Here is a 16219-nt window from a genome sequence, read left to right as displayed (position 1 = left end):
TTCTGGTATCCTGGACAGGTCTGAAAATAGAGTTTGTCACAACAAGCAGTAATTACAAAGCACTTAATATTTGTAAAGTGCTTTTCAATCTTTTACCAGCTTGCCTTTGAAACAGTATTGTTGATGTGGGCTACTTATCTTCTGAATTTCCAGATGGAAAAAGGGCAGAGAGGTTAAGTGGTTTGCCTGAAATTTAATAGTATGTTGTTAGTAGTGCTCCAGTATTAATGCTCCACAATTCCTGAATGAAAAATGTTATCCATGTTTCCTTTCTAATTTTGAAAGAAAATATAATCCTAGAGCTACTCATTAGCCACTGGTTTGTAAGATGGTAGAAGTATTTGATTCATGGTTTTATTTGTTAAGAGACTAGAAGGAACTTTAACAAAATAAGACTGATTAAAGAAGTTCGAAGTCACATAGTAAATGAAAAAAAAATCATTTTGTGATATAAAGGTGCATATAAAGCCACAATAGAACTTTTTCACCACAGTAGCCAAATAGTCAAAACCTCAATTTAAAAGCTAATGATAAACTTCTTCTTTGCTAAACTCTTTAGGCATATGCTTTCTGTTTTATTTGAAATTAATTCTATGCATTGAGAGAACTGGGGGATGGGATCTGACTGCTGGGATGGGGTGGAGGATATTAGTAAAAGTGACCAGCTCTTACTTGATCTCGGTTTCCAGAGGCCAACATCAGGTCCCCATCCTACTGACTTATCACTCTGAAACTCAGTGAAAAATCTGGAATGACCTGGAGTCTTAGCTTCTTTTCTTCCTTAAATCCATATAGGTGAATCACAGATGTTGCTTTGCTCACAACCAGAGAAAACTGTCTAGGGTGCTTTTTTGCTCTGAGTAGGACTCTTGTGTTGTGATTGTTTTCCCCCTTGGACTGCAACAGGAGTGGTGCAACTGTTAATAAAATGGATTTTTACCCAAGTTAATTGCTACCTCTGCTCATATATGCTTGCTTTCAGTTTGTTGTTTGCCTGCATATGGAGCAGGGTTACATGGCTCTAACTTAAACGTCATTGATGAAGCATTATTGAGCTCCTGCCATTATTTAAATTCTTGTCCCACAAGCCAAGGAATACCTCACTTTCAAGCTCGCTAGCCAAGAATCAGCTTGACCAGGCATTAAAGAATACCCTCTGTGGCAGGGATCTGGAAAAGCTGGATGGAGAGTTACTCTTATCCTTCCTCTGATTCTCAAGAAATGTTTTAGAAGGAAGAGAAATTTGCACACCTAGTAAGGTCTGTACAGCTCAGATATTCTTGGCCTCATCTTTGAAACTGCTTATCAGGTAGGTGTTGGAAACCCTGATATATCTGGGAAAAAAGATTAAATCAAGCAAACCACAAAATCATTCAAAGTTACTTATAGGGAAGAGATAAGTGTACTTATGTGAAGTAGCCAATCTTCATTTTCTGAGGAAAGATTTAATGGCTACTTTATTTACTTAGTTAAATAAATTCATAGTAATTCCTAGATGCTATGTAGAAGAAAAAGTAAAAGAAGTTGTCTTTAGCCCTTTTGGTAGCTACATTTATATTATGTTTGCATACAACTTAATCTTTAGAAATATGGTCTTTAATCCTCATTATTGTATCAATTGAAGTCTAAAAGACTTTATAATCTTAATATTGACTTGTTTCTAATGACAATAATTATTTTTGCCCCTACATATTATTATGGGCCTATTCAATCAGGGAAGATTTGCCTGTTCCAGGAGATTTAGAGTTAAATGAAAAAGTCATTTTGGAAGCAACATCCCAAAGCAACATCACTATGATAATCCAAGGAGAATATAATCGTAGAACACATTTCTTTTTCATTTCACGGCTGGCATGTTTATTACCTATTTATTTCACCCTGTCTATCTCTGGAAAATCTTAACATTAAAGATATTTTCCCTTTTATCAAAGTATGTCTTTGGTCTATGAGAAATAAACCTGACAACTTATGGTGGGGCATTTGGCTATGTGTACACAAATGAAAACTATCAATTTCATTTCTTGGTATCATGTTTTTTAAACTCTCTTTTATAGAGGGCCTCTAGGATAACAATTAGTTAGTGGAGCTTCTGCATTAATAGCAGAAAATAATAATAGATAAATTTATTAGCTGTAGTCTATATGAGAGGCAGTGAGACAATGACTTTACATGTAATATTCTGCACAACAATCTTATGAAATACTAATACAAAACTCATGATAATACTAGAGAAATCTTATCCTGAGTGAGCAGATGAATGAGACTGAGTTCAGGATGGTTAAGGAAATTGCATGTGGTTGCACCATTTATGAGAAATCAAAACCTAGGCAATTTTTTCCACAGACAGGTCCTTGGCTCTTCTATGAGCTGCATCTAGTTGCTTGTTGTGGGTCAACATTTGGTAATGTAGGAGAACATCTTCCCATAGCTAATAGGCTGTGGTTTACTATTTGCTGAGCATTCACTCTATGTAGATTACAAGAAAAAAATAATATGGTCACAAGATACTGTGGAATATAATGAAATTTCAATTATGGTAAAGAATATATGTATGCTGGTAGCCTGAAACAATCAATAAAGAAGGGCAGAGCTTCTTTATTTTGGTGAACAAAAATTATTGTTATTTCCTCAAAGCCTTGAAATCGTTGGTTAAGATCTCTAAGATAAGAAGGTATAATGGTCTCGCCCACCCCCTACCAGTAAAATGATCTCAGGAAACCATGAGGAGTTTTAATAGGTCACCATCTTAAAGTTAATGGTTTAGGAACTTCAAGAATGATATAATAACTTTAGGGAAGTTGAGCTTTGAGAAATAGTTAATCTGTTTAATAGATCAAATTACATTAAGATTCAATGTTCTTATATGTATTGGATATATGTGTGTGAAAAATGAATCTTGACCCCATCACACACTATTCTAAAAAAGTAATTTCAGCTGGATTATAGAATGAAATATGAAAGGAAAAACAATAGAGTGTCTAGAAAATAACATAAGAAAATATCTTTTTGACTTTGGAGTAGAAAAATATTTCTGAAGCAGGACACAAAAATATACTAACAATAAAGGAAAAGATTGGCATATTGGACTTTGATAAAACGAGAGCTTCAAAAGGCACTATTAGGAGAATAAAGAGGCAATCCACAAAATAGAAGAGTATTATTTGTGATGCATAGAACTCACAAATGACTCACAGCCAGAATATTCATAGAACTTCTATATATCAAGAAGAAATACAACAGACAATCCAGTAGAAATGTGTGCAAAAGACTAGAGCAGGGATGTCACAAAAGAAGATTTTCAAATGGCCAATAAATATTATTAGCCATCAGAGAAATACTAATGTGATTCTACTACACCTTTACTAGAATGATTAAAATTGAGAGGATTGATAATTTCGTAACTGGTATCTTACTCTATATCTTTATATAGAGTAACACACTGCTAGTAGGAATGTAAGTTGGTACAGTCACTCTAGACAACAGTTTGGCAGTATCTAAAGCAAGACATATGTATATCCTATGATTTCACTTGAAATGCATTTGTGTGTTTACAGCAAACATGTTCATAGCAACATTATTTATAATACACAAAACAACCCAATTGACCGCCAACAGGAAAATGGAGAAACTAATTGAGGGTTCATCTATTCAATGGTATGCTACAGAGCAATAAAAAGAAATGTTCTACTAATTCATGTAGCAAAATGGAAAAATCTCATAAATGAAATGTGGAACGAGACAAACTATACACAAAATAATACATACCATAAATTTTTATCTATATGAAGTTCAAAGATGAGTAAGACTTATTGATAGTAATGGTAATGGAAATCAAGATAATGGTTATGCAGCATATTCTCATCTACCCTGAATGGTCTACTACCCAAAATGCCACCTTCTTTCTGACCATTTCTGAGTGAAAGCTCTACAATTTAGTGAGATTGGCTATGCCACTGGTTGCTCTGACAGTCTAGAGTAAAGATGCTGTGGACCAGAGCCCCCACTAAAACTATTATGGATAAGTAGCAGGATGAGAAATAAATGTAGGTTGTCTTTATGTAATAAAATGTCTGACTCCATTTTCTTTTATTAGATTTAATTATTATTATTTTTTTGTTATTATGATGACGTTGGTTAATGAAATCCAATAAGTTTCAGGTGTACTGACTCCATTTTTTTGATGTTGGACTGCTGACATTTTTTAAGTCTCACCTTCCAAAGCAAGTCACATGACTCTGCAGGCAAAGGGGTAAGAAGAGTACAATCTGTTAAGCAGGGAGCGAATCAGAAATACTTGATAAACCATACTGTTGTCTACCACAGGTGACTCTTAAAGGATAAGTAAGATATTGATCGATAAAGAGAGAAAGCTATTGAAATTGAAGGAATAACATGAGTAGAGATGTGAAAGGGTGGTTGGTGTGACTAAACAGGAGAATACCTAAAATGAACATTTGGGAGATGAGTTTAGAAAGAAGGATCGAGTTTAATAATAGAAAATCTTGAAAATTAAGAATTTTGGACTGATAGCATGTGACAAAATCAATAATTTCGTGAGTATTGGACATCTATTTTCAATAAGATAGTTTAGATAAAATAAATAAGAAATCGGGAAGTCATCATAATAAGGAAGAGTGGATGAAGATCTGACCTAGGTCAGTGGCAGTGGGGATAGAAAAGTAGATGCTGGGGTCTTTGGAGATCTAATTGGTTATGAGGTGAAAATAAATAGTGCAAGTTATCTTATTTTCTTCTATTCTAGATGACTGAAAGAATGGTGGTGACGTTTTATAGGGCACAGAGGACAATATGGGTTAAAATGACAAATTCTCTTCTGAAAATGCCTAGTTCAAGATGATGGAAAGACATTACTATTGACTGAATGTTTGTATTCTCCCCCAAATTCATATGTAGAAATTCTAATGCCTGAGGTGATGGTATTAGGAGGTGAGGCCTTTGGGAGATGATTAGGTCATGAACATGGAGCCCTCATAAATGGGATTAGTACCCTTATAAAAGAGACCCCGGGGAGCTCCTTCACCCATTCTGTCACGTGAGGATACAGCAAGAAGAAGGCTATCTATGAACAAGAAAATGGGTCTTTACCAGCATGAATCTGCTGTCACTTTGATCTTGGAATTCCCAGACTCCAGAACTACTGTTTATAAGCCACTAGGTCTACGGTATTCTGTTATAGTAGCCTGAATGAACTAAGATAGACATCCAAGTGCAGAGGAACATTCAAAATTATAGTCTAGCAGAGAGAAGGCTAGATTTATAGATCTTAAAGTCAATATCAGATAAGGAGACAGTGAGGCCATGAAACTGGATGAAGTTGCCTGATGAATGACTATAAAATTAGAAGAAAAGAAGAAAGACCAAACTTTGGAGAACATCTATTTTTAGGGAGCATGCCACATATAACAGAAGGTAGTAAAGAAATCCAAGAAAAATCTATTGGAGACAAAGAATGAGCACAAGCTTCAGGAATAGAGAAATCCAAGAAAAGGGAGTGTCTCATAGTGTCTAATGCTGCCAAGAGGACAAGCTGCAGGAACACCAAAAAGACACCAGTGGATTTGGCTATCGAGAGGTGATGAGTGATGTTTGGGAAAGCCATTTTAGTAGCGAAGTGGGATTACACTTCAAGAGGATTATAGCAAAAAAGGGGAATAAACAAATATAGATTATGTTTTTGGTAAATTTGGGATTAAAAAAAGGTGAGATATGTATGGGAATATAGCTTCATAAAAAGGCAGAGTTTCTGGAAGGCTTAGCTGTATAACTTGGCATGTCATACACTTTCTTTAGGGCAAGGTTTTAAGAATCTATTAAGCTAAAATCCAGCTACAACTCTTGGTAAATTCTACATCTTTAATACCTTATAGGTGTGGTCAAGGAGAATTCCACAAGGGTGGGCACGTGACTCAAGAGGGACAAGACAGAATCAGCCCTAGGATGTGTCTGCAGTGATCTAGAATTCTTCTGCTGGGTTTGGAATTTGGCCAAATGTAAGCTGAGAGCTGCCAGGGGCCATTTTCCATTACAAAGGTTGAGCCTGCCTGAGAAAAGTGCCAACGCTGAGGAAAACAGAGAGAGCAAAGACAGTCTGAAGGTAGAAACCTAGCCTCAATTTGCCCCCTCTTCTAGCTGTGCCCGAAGCAAGTTCTAAATTTGCACATTTCTGTTTCGTAAGCCAATCAACCTCACTTTTTGTTAAAACTAGTTTGAGTTGGATGTTCTGCCATTTGCAGCTGGGAGAGTCTTAATACCTAACATCATTCAAGCCCAGTACGCATACCCTCCACAAGTACCGTCTGTATCACGAGTGGGATTTTAAAGGATTAACGTTTGTTAAAATTTATAAAGCTGCGCTTATGAGAAATTCTGAATAGAATTGATTTAAACATTTGTCTTTCCTTAGATTTTTGATGGGTTTCACTGTAGGAATAGGAAAAATGTAATAAGATAAATATTAACTTGAGTCATCAGTGTACAGTTTTCTTTGTGATACAGTTATGAAAAGCACATGCATCGAATTATCTAGTTGTTATTTTTCTCAAATGGAGTCTTTAAAAAAATGACATCGCTGCTAACAAAAGGATAATTAATATCTTTGATCTTTTTAAGGGAGAAATTTTCCATCTTTATGATATAATTGCAAAGTTCTCAAATCTAAAAGAATCTTTTCCCATACATGCTGCATGAGCCAGTCCTCCTCATTTGTTTTTGGATTAGTTCCCAATTGACATCAGACACAGCAGCACAACCCTTTTCTCTTTTGTGTGGTATTGGGCAGCATCAATTTGTGAGTTGTAAATACCCAACCCTCTCCTGAAGATTAGCCTTAACTAAATTGCCCTGGGGACAAGAGATGAGGAATTCTTCCTCCACTTGCAGAATTTAAAAAAAAAAAAAATCTAACTTTCAAAAGAAGCAGGAAGCAGCTTGTCCATAATAAATCACCAGCAAGCAAGTGTTCTGAGGAGGAAAAGGTTGATATTAATAGAGGCGGCATTTTTCTTTCAGCAGAAAAGATCTTTCAGTGAATTTGGAACTGACAGCCTTGAAAACCTAGTCTGCTAAGAATCCGAGTGCCACAAACTTAAGAAGAAATGTTATTGTGTTTTATATACTTGAGCATGCTTCTTCCTCTAACTGGGAGATAGTTACATTCAAATGTTCAAATCATCTACAGCATTTGTAAGCTCCACATATGTAAGGTCACAGTTAACTTTTTTTGTTGTTGTTTATATTGTCAAGGAGATTGACTAATCTACTTAATTATCAAAGGGCATAAAGCTTCAATAAGGATAAAATTGTGGGATGACAGTTATTTGGACCCTGCATATAATTGTACAGAAATTTTCTTAATTCATTATCATATATTAGAAAGAAAAAAACAGTGGTCTGGGGTTCAGAAAACTGGTTCCTAAATCTTGCTTTCTGCCACCAATTTAGAACCATGGATAAATTAGCTAGTCTCTCTGGATCTCAATTTCCTCAGCTGTTATTGGGGAGGATTCTGTTGAGACTTTGGTTAATGTCCAGTACTATTGCTATGTGACAAATCATCCCAAATTTACTGGCATACATCAACAACCATTTTATGGTGCAAACATTCTTTGGGTTAGATATTTAGGCAGGACTCAGCTGGGCAATTCTTTTGCTTCCTAAGGCAATTACTGAGATCACTCAAAGGTGCTCAGCAGGCAGATGAAATGGTCTGGAGGGTTCAAGACAACTTCATTCACATTTTTTGGCAGAGATGATGAGCTCAGCCTCTCAACTGGAACATCTGCACTTGACTTGTTCAGCATGGTGGCTTCTCCAGACTGGTGGTCCCAAGACAAACTAGTTACATGGTAGCTGGCTTCTCCCAGAGCGAGCATAGCAAGAGAACCAAGTGGTTCCAACCTATCCTTGGAAATCACATACCATCAACTTTACTGTATTCTATTTGTCATAAGGCTGCCCAGATTAGGGAAAAGGATTAAAATCCCCACCTTTTGATGAGAGTAATGTCAAAGAATTTTGCAGCCGTATTTTAAAACCACCATACCCGTTTATAAGGTCTCAAATATTATTTCTCATTATTCTCTTTTAACAATGTATTCATTCCCTTCTGCTCCCTCCTTCCTTCCTTTCCTCCCTCTCTTCTTTCTCTCTTTCATAAAATATTTTAGTCCCTACTTTGGTCAGACATAATTGGGTAGCCTACAGTAAAATCAAAGGGCAAAACAGAAACATAGTCTTTGTTCTTATTCAGTTTATAGTCCAATGAGGGACACACACATTAATCAAATGCAAGTAAGTATATAATTACAAACTTTGCTAAGTGCTACCAAGGAAAGGTACAAAGATCTCTGTGGTTCCACAGCAGAAAGGCATGCTTCAATCAAGATGTAGGGAGGCTTCCCTGAGGACGAAATGTTCACTTCTGAGATCTAAAGAATGTGTCGGAGTTCGCTAGGTGAAGGGTTTCAACACATCCCCACTCAAGACTTCCTCTGGTTGCCCCATTGCCCCTATATCTCTTATTTAGAAAACCCTTTCTTTCTACCCTACTTGATTGCTCCTTAGCAGTTGTTCATTTCAGAAGTGTCATGTTTGATATTGAACAAGTACCCAGTCTCCTATTTGTTGTTGCTCTTGTGAACCTCCACTGGCTCCCGACCATTAGCTGAATAGAATCAGTAGGTTTAATATGGCATTGGAGGCCCTCTGTGCGCTGGCTCCATCCTACCTTCTTGGCCTCATCCCCCTTTACCAATTTTGGATTCCATGCTCCAGCCACACCACTCGACTTGCTATTTCCAGGGCATGCATTAATTTTTAGGCCTCCAATCTTTAGTTCTCACTGATTTTTCTTTCTGAGATGACCTACCTTCCCCTTTGTCTCTACCCTTAAAATGCTTTTTATTTTTCCAGGTCATTGTCAAGGGCCACCTCCACTATGAAGCCTTTCCTAAACCCTGGGTATCATTACTCTATTCTGAGTGTTCTTGTTAGCTTACTGATACTTCCTGTCCATTCTACTTTGTTAGGTGTTTCCTCACTCCCATTAAATTTTAAGATCCTTGAAGGCAGGAACCATTAAGAAATGATGTCTCTGTTCTCTAAAGTGCCTATATCAGTGATTTTCCCCATAATTGTTTGCAGAATGAATGAATGAATATACCATTTTGATCAGCTTATAGGGCTATAAAGTGCAGAGACTTTTGCTACCGTTTTGTATACTCAGCATTTAGCATAGTAGGCAGTACCCAATATTGATTTTTCACTGTAAAAAAGCTTGTAGTTGTCATAACTACGTATTTACTGAACTTATCAAAATGTTTTACACACAGTGTTGGTTACATTTTTAAGCACTTTCACTAAATTATAAATTATTTGGAGCAGGAACTGTGCTTTCCCTATATTTGTGTATTTTATATTCCCAGATACTTATTTTACATATAAATCACTAATATAAAATTAAAATGTTTATAAACTATTTCCCTAGTTCAAAAGTTATTCAGAATCTTTTTATGCTTATTATACACACATCACTATGCTAAGCAAATGTAAATATGGATGCATATATACATACATATTAAAACTTTGTGTAAACACAGTTCGCCATTGATTTGGATATGCTATGAAGGAAGTGATCTAGCCTGAAAAGTAACCACATTAGCAAGTCTTTGCTATTAACTCAACAATCATTATGTAGGTCTCAATCATGTCCTTCAGTATTGCCATTATACAAGTTTTCCACCGTGTTTCTTTGCATACTGTTTTTTGTTACTTTCGATGAGGATGATAATGACTCTTTGTGTGGAGTGGTAGAACCAAAAAGCTCTAAGTAAAATTGATAGTCATAAAATGACAAATGATTAGAGCTAGAATTGGCTAGACTAGTGAGCCCAGCTCCTTTATTCTGTGGATGGGGAAACTGAAGTTCAGGTTCACACTCTTGCCTTCATACCCCATGATGCTCAATTTTTGGGAAACTAACATGAAAAAAGAAACTTCACAGATTAAAGGAAGCACAAAATTTATTGACTTTTTCTCAGAGTGTCTCTTCCAAATAGCACTGTTCTGGAACACACGTATTGGACCCCAGTCAGAGCTTAGTAAGTGCACACTTATTTGTACCACACACGACATCAGCCATCCATCTTGGAAGCCATAGCGCTCAACTTCACTGGTTCTCATCGGGTGCTAAGAAGTCCCCTGATTTTATTGACCTCTGTGTGTCCTGGAGCCTTGACCTGTAAGGCTCCCTGGTGCCAGAATGTCTGCAGCTAAGGATCAAAGACCCTCAAGGGAAAAATCCACTCTTAACTGAGATGAAGATGGGGCGAGTTATTAGGAAAACCAGCTATATGCCCCAGAACCCTTGTTCATCTGGAAAATGCTTGAACTGTATCCCAAATATAAACATCAAACCCTACGACTTAAACATAGCACAATCAAAGACAGAGTCTCCTGCCTGCCAGACTAGGCCACATTCCACCTGCCCTTCAAAAGGACTCATACATCTGGCACATAGTAAATGCTTAATAAATAATATGTGAAATAAATGAATGAATGGGGTAGCATGTAATGAAAGTTACAAATATAGCAAAATTGTTAAGAGCAAAAGGTCAAGTAAGAAGTTAAAACTATAAAAATAGGGTGTTAAATTTTTAAGTCCTAAAATTGAATCTAAATTCTGTTTCCAGCTTTCCTGGCAAGCAAGGAAAAAAGGGCCATGGAGTGGGTTTTACCTAGTTCTCATTGTGGAAGAGAACACAGCATTCCATGTTTTCAATTTCTGAGAGAAATGAGTTTTGTGGGAAACCTTTCTACTACAACATAGTCTCATTTATGTCTTGAGGACATGTGAAGATTCTTCCTTGATTTAGAGCCAGAGTGATTGTTTGCAACAAATTGGTAATACCCACCCCCAACCCCCAAATGGTGGTTGTCCAAAGTCTCTGCTTACAGAGAGTAACTGTATTTTCATTACCACTCCCTGGCTGCCTGTAACTGCTGTTTCTTTACAATCCTCAGCCAGGACCCACCGTTTGAAGCTGAACCTCAGAGCATTCTTAAAATATTTTCTAAGCCCTCTCTACTTACAAATGCCCTTCCTCCACTAGTCATAGAGCTAGATGCTAGGATATTTTCGCAGACTGCTATACTTAGCATGGCTCATAATCCTTGGCCATGTTATCTCAGGCGCCCCCTTAAGAATCCCTTAACAAATAAAGTAACCTGAGTAGAATAAAATCCTTGGTGATTGATTGATCTGAGACTCGCAGTGCACTACAGCTCTCTGCTCTGTCTCCCTCCTGCCCAGTCTGTCCATTCCATTTAGATATTTTTCTCCTATTTACGGCTAAGCTCCATATTTTTCCTCCTATTGTTTGCTATGTCTATAATAGCATTCATCTCCCTATCTGCAGTCATAATTCAAATTTGAGCTTATCTTCCTTGTGATATTTGCCAAACAAAGCATGTGAGGGTTTGTGTAATTTAAATTCACTTTTAACACTGGCATATATTTCTTTTAGTCCCAGAATTTTAGAGCTAAAGAGACCTTACAATTAATTTTGTCTCCTTCATTTTACAGATGAGAAAACTAAAACCCTAAAAGGTAAAATGATTTGCTTTACAGTCCTCAACCCGGTAAGTATTGACCCATTCAAACTTTTTTGCGGTGTTTATTTCTGTATTACCTCTGTTTTGTGAACTAGAAGATTTCATTTCCCAATTCATTTTACCTTGCCTTTTGGCAGGCACTCTACATATTTTTAGTTGATAATAAATTAACGAACTAAGTGAAATAATATCATCATTTATTTTATATTCTACTTCAACCTTAAAAGAATTATTGGATTAATAAATAAATTAAGGTCACTTTAAAGTAAAAATAAAATATATAAAGTCTTTCAGGCAGGTTATTTTATAGCAGAATTGATAACGAGTTTTTCCATTGTTCTATATCAATTTTATCATCGTAGCATATCAGTGACAAATAACTTAGAAAATCAAATTCTGATGATTCTTTCTACTAAAAAATATCTGTTTTAATATTATAAATTTTAAAAACCATCATAATATAAAGTCTCTACATAGGTACATTCTCTCTTCTAGGTGCAAAATGGGCAGTGAGGGTCTTCTATATAAGAAGTAGATTTATAGAATAGAAAAACAATTCAGTCTTTGCAGAAGCTTCTACAAACAAGAGATGTGAGAAGTGTTCAGAACAAAGACGGGGTCATCCCTAAAAATCACAGGAAGCTTTGATCTTTTTCCTTGCCTAGAGCAAGGTGAAAGGGTAGAGTCTTAAACAATTCTGATCTGTGTATTTAAGTTAAACGACACTTTCAACATGTATGGGCAAGCGAAAGGGTTACTCAAATGGTGAAAAATACAGGCTCCAGATTTTGTGACTATACAAATATACCAAATGTAAAATAGATTCCTTTTTTAAATAAGCTTAACTGGAGAAAATAATGAGCCCTCAAGAAAGGGTGATTAGATAGTATAAGAATGCAAATTTGGCAGAGTAATAAAACCCCAGTAATTTCGGACAATTTATATTTTTGCTCATAAATTAAAGTTCTATTTTCTTTCTAGGCTTGTTATGCTTCCTAGAGTTGTAATCACTGACACCTTTGACAGGCCCGGGAAAAGTGACTCGTTTATGAAGACCCACACATTTGAGAGAACACCCACAGGATATTGAAGGAAAGGTATGAAGACTGTGCTTGTGACGTGTCCCAGGAAAATGTTAAGCCATTCAGATATTTGCCTGTTTTTTCCGGAGAGAGCATATTTGCAAGGTCCATCCAGTTACTGTGTAATGATTTGTAGAAACACTCTCAATCTAAACGCTGTGTAAACAAGTGGCTGGGAGCATCACTGATACCCACCAACTCAGCTGCCAAAGAGAGCTTGAATCTGTTTGGCAAACCTAGTACAATATCTAGAAACATTGTTTCCAGGATATAAATCCATTATGGATACTAGGATTTTTACCTTTCTGAAGTTATTACTGTTTGATGTTTTTTTGGTCCCCCCCCCCTTTAATTCCCCCCGCCCCACTTCCACTCCTGACCTTTCCACTCCTGACCTATGGATGTTGCCATCTCCCTTTTAAGAAATGGATCTCTAAAGGCGGGGCATCTCCCCCGACGCGCTCGCAGTGCACACCTGGGCCTGGTGCACCTGGGCCTGGTTCACCTGGGGCCTGGTTCACCTGGGGCCTGGTTCACCTGGGGCCTGGTTCACCTGGGGCCTGGCGCACCTGGGGCCTGGCGCACCTGAAGCCTGGTGCGTGGCTCCACCTGGGGCGCGAACCCAGGGCCTTCTGCGTGTAAAGCAGACATGCTAACCACTACACTAAGGAGCCACCCCTAATTGTTTTGTTGTTGTTGTTGTTGTTGTTGTTGTTTTTTGAAGTAGAAACTTCTCTCTCTTACTCACATTCTTCCACTGACAGAAGAGTGACTTAGTATTAATTTTGTTTTGAAATGGACAAAAGAAGCATCAGAAAGCTGTTCCCTTCTGTCACATCTGCAGTCACAGTCATTGCTTAGCAGATTCTGCTAACTCCCAGGAGAATACAAGCGAGACAAGAAGAAGAAAAATGACAGCAGATTTTAACACTGGACCCCTCATTCCATTGTTAATGAAGTGGACATTTTGTCCCTAATGGTAACTGTTTTGTGAGGGAATAGACGCCTACCCCAAGGCAGCACTCACCAGGCACCTGAGCAAGTCTGTCTGCATGTGGAATCCAGAGCAGGATCTACTATTTTGAGGACCAGTAGTGCCACTACAAGTTATACAATTTGTCCACAAAATCACCTGACCAGGCTGAAACCTAGCCCATAGCTCATACTCAACAAGCCAAATGTTGGCTCCTTGGCCGAACCTGTTTGTAAATCCCCAAAAGGCTCTCTCTATATGCTGTGGTGACTGTGTCAGGAGGCTCATCAGGCCCAGAACTCACAATCGGGCTGCTCTTCAAATTTACACTTCTGGAAATATCTCCCAAAGATGTCATAACTATAGTTATCGAGACACCCAGGATTGAAAGCAGAAGACTGAGTCATCGTTTGACTTACACCATGTGCCATTACAAACCATCTTTCTCTTGTCATGAGACATTCAAGTGAACCTGAAAAAGGCAGATACAGCCCTGAACCAGGAAGCATGGTTTGACAACTGGAGGGTGAGCTAGATTTTAATTTCCACTCTTCCTTTTGGTCAACCTGCACAATTACCCCTGGTGGCTCTGCCTATATGTCACTTTAAAAAATATTTCTAGCGAATATAGTCAATAATATTGTGATAAGTTTGCATGGTGACAGATAATTACTAGAACTAGTGGGGTGATCACATTGTAAGGTATAAAAAAGTCGAATCACTATATCAGATACCTGAAACTATATTGTAAGTGGCAAAATTATTTATTTTTGCCTTAAAGTGTTAATTCCACATTTTTTTGTAACTGAGTTTTAGCATACCTGCATTTTAAATATAACAGGACTATCATAAAATAAAAGTGACCCAGGTCTTTCTCTCTCTTTCTCTTTCTGTCTCTGACCTCTGAGAAGCCCCAGCCAAGGAACAGGAGGGAGGAAGGCAGGAATTGGAGTAAGGCAGGCCTGCTACCTTTCTCTACAAACACTGAGCTGAGGCTGCCTGTCTGCTCTAATCATTTTTCCTACAGGAAATGTCATTGCTTCATTGCATTACAAGAAAATGATGTCATAGTGTGGGGCCCTGATCCATTTCCTGACTTTTAACCTGAGTTTTGTAACCTTTTTCAGCTGTACTGTACCCAGAGAAAATGAAACACATTGAAATGTAAAGGCCAGCATGTCTCATAAAGGCCTTTGAGGCCCCAGGGTGGGGTTAACTTCTGCATATATATTAATGATCAAAATACAGTTTTGTTTGGGTGTCACATCCTGGATATGGCATGGACCCAATACCTAGGGAAGTAAAGGGAAAGGAAATAGTTTTCAGGATGTGTCTGTAATCTCTTGGCAGAAACCTTTCCTTTTCTATATGGTGTTTAATTAGTGAAAATAATCTTTAACTTAATTAGGATGCCTTGCTTAGTTTTTGTTGTTGTGGTGGTTTTTGTTGTTAGATAATCTATGAAAAAAAACAATGGTCCCCAAACTGATATTTTAAATCTTACATATTGCATTTGTGTCTCCATGTCTTAGGATTGGTTACAACTCCAGCCTAAATGACATTATTAAGCTATTTCCTGGAATGTCAAGGGCTGAAATTGCCCTGTCAAGAACGACTCTGTTCTTTTAGGGATTTCAGAGAGCAAGGGCTCAGATTGCATTCTTGCTCTGTTATTATAAGTTTTTCCCTGGCAGGAAACCACTGGGTCTCAGATAATTTGCATATATCCAATGAGAGTGATCTACTGTTCTATGGAGGTTTTCAAGATTGCATGACAACACCAGGGAAGAATCTCATATGGGGAAAGGGAAATTTTTTCCCCCTTCTCCTAAGCCCCATTTTAAATAGTTTCCTTCCCACAAGCTGATGTGTCCACATTCAAAGAATTATAAGTTACCCAGCCTATTTTCCTGCCTTGGCCTCTGTCACTCGTCCAGTAATATCAACAGCCACATAAAACTGGAAATAGGCTGTTTAAACTGGCTGTTTAAAGTAAAGGTGCCTTATTCCTTCCGGTCTGTAAAGCAGACTTTTTGTCACGTGATTATTAATATAAAATATTCATTAACCATTTAGTTCTCCCGGGCAAGGGTATAGCAAAATGTCTGCTCATTTCTTCGTGAATGCAGATGCAAAGACAAGAAATAACTCCCCCATGTTTCTTCATATCTGTATAACTTTGAACATGTTACACATGAGATTCCAAAGCACTCGATATTAGACCTCTTCACTTAGCATCCATTTGAGATCCTTGGAATTTTACACATTTTGCTGGGATCCTCTTGCTAAAGTTCTGGGAAGCAACTATTGGACTTCACTGGTTTTACAGTTGATGCCACAGCAGAGGGAACTCTAACTCTTGGTAAAACACCTAACGGTCACCTTAAATCCTTTCAGAACAGAGTGGAATTTACTTAAGAAAACAAAATGTACATAAGAAAATAAATAGCCAGCATGCCCAATACTAGATGGGAATGCTTAAATAATACTAAAATTAATTCAGACAGTGTACTGATAAATTTGAAATCCCTAC

This window comes from Pteropus medius, unplaced genomic scaffold, assembly GCF_902729225.1.
Source record: "Pteropus medius unplaced genomic scaffold, Ma_sr-lr_union100, whole genome shotgun sequence".
In the NCBI taxonomy this organism is placed as follows: Eukaryota; Metazoa; Chordata; class Mammalia; order Chiroptera; family Pteropodidae; genus Pteropus; species Pteropus medius.
Note: the sequence above shows the minus strand (reverse complement) of the source record.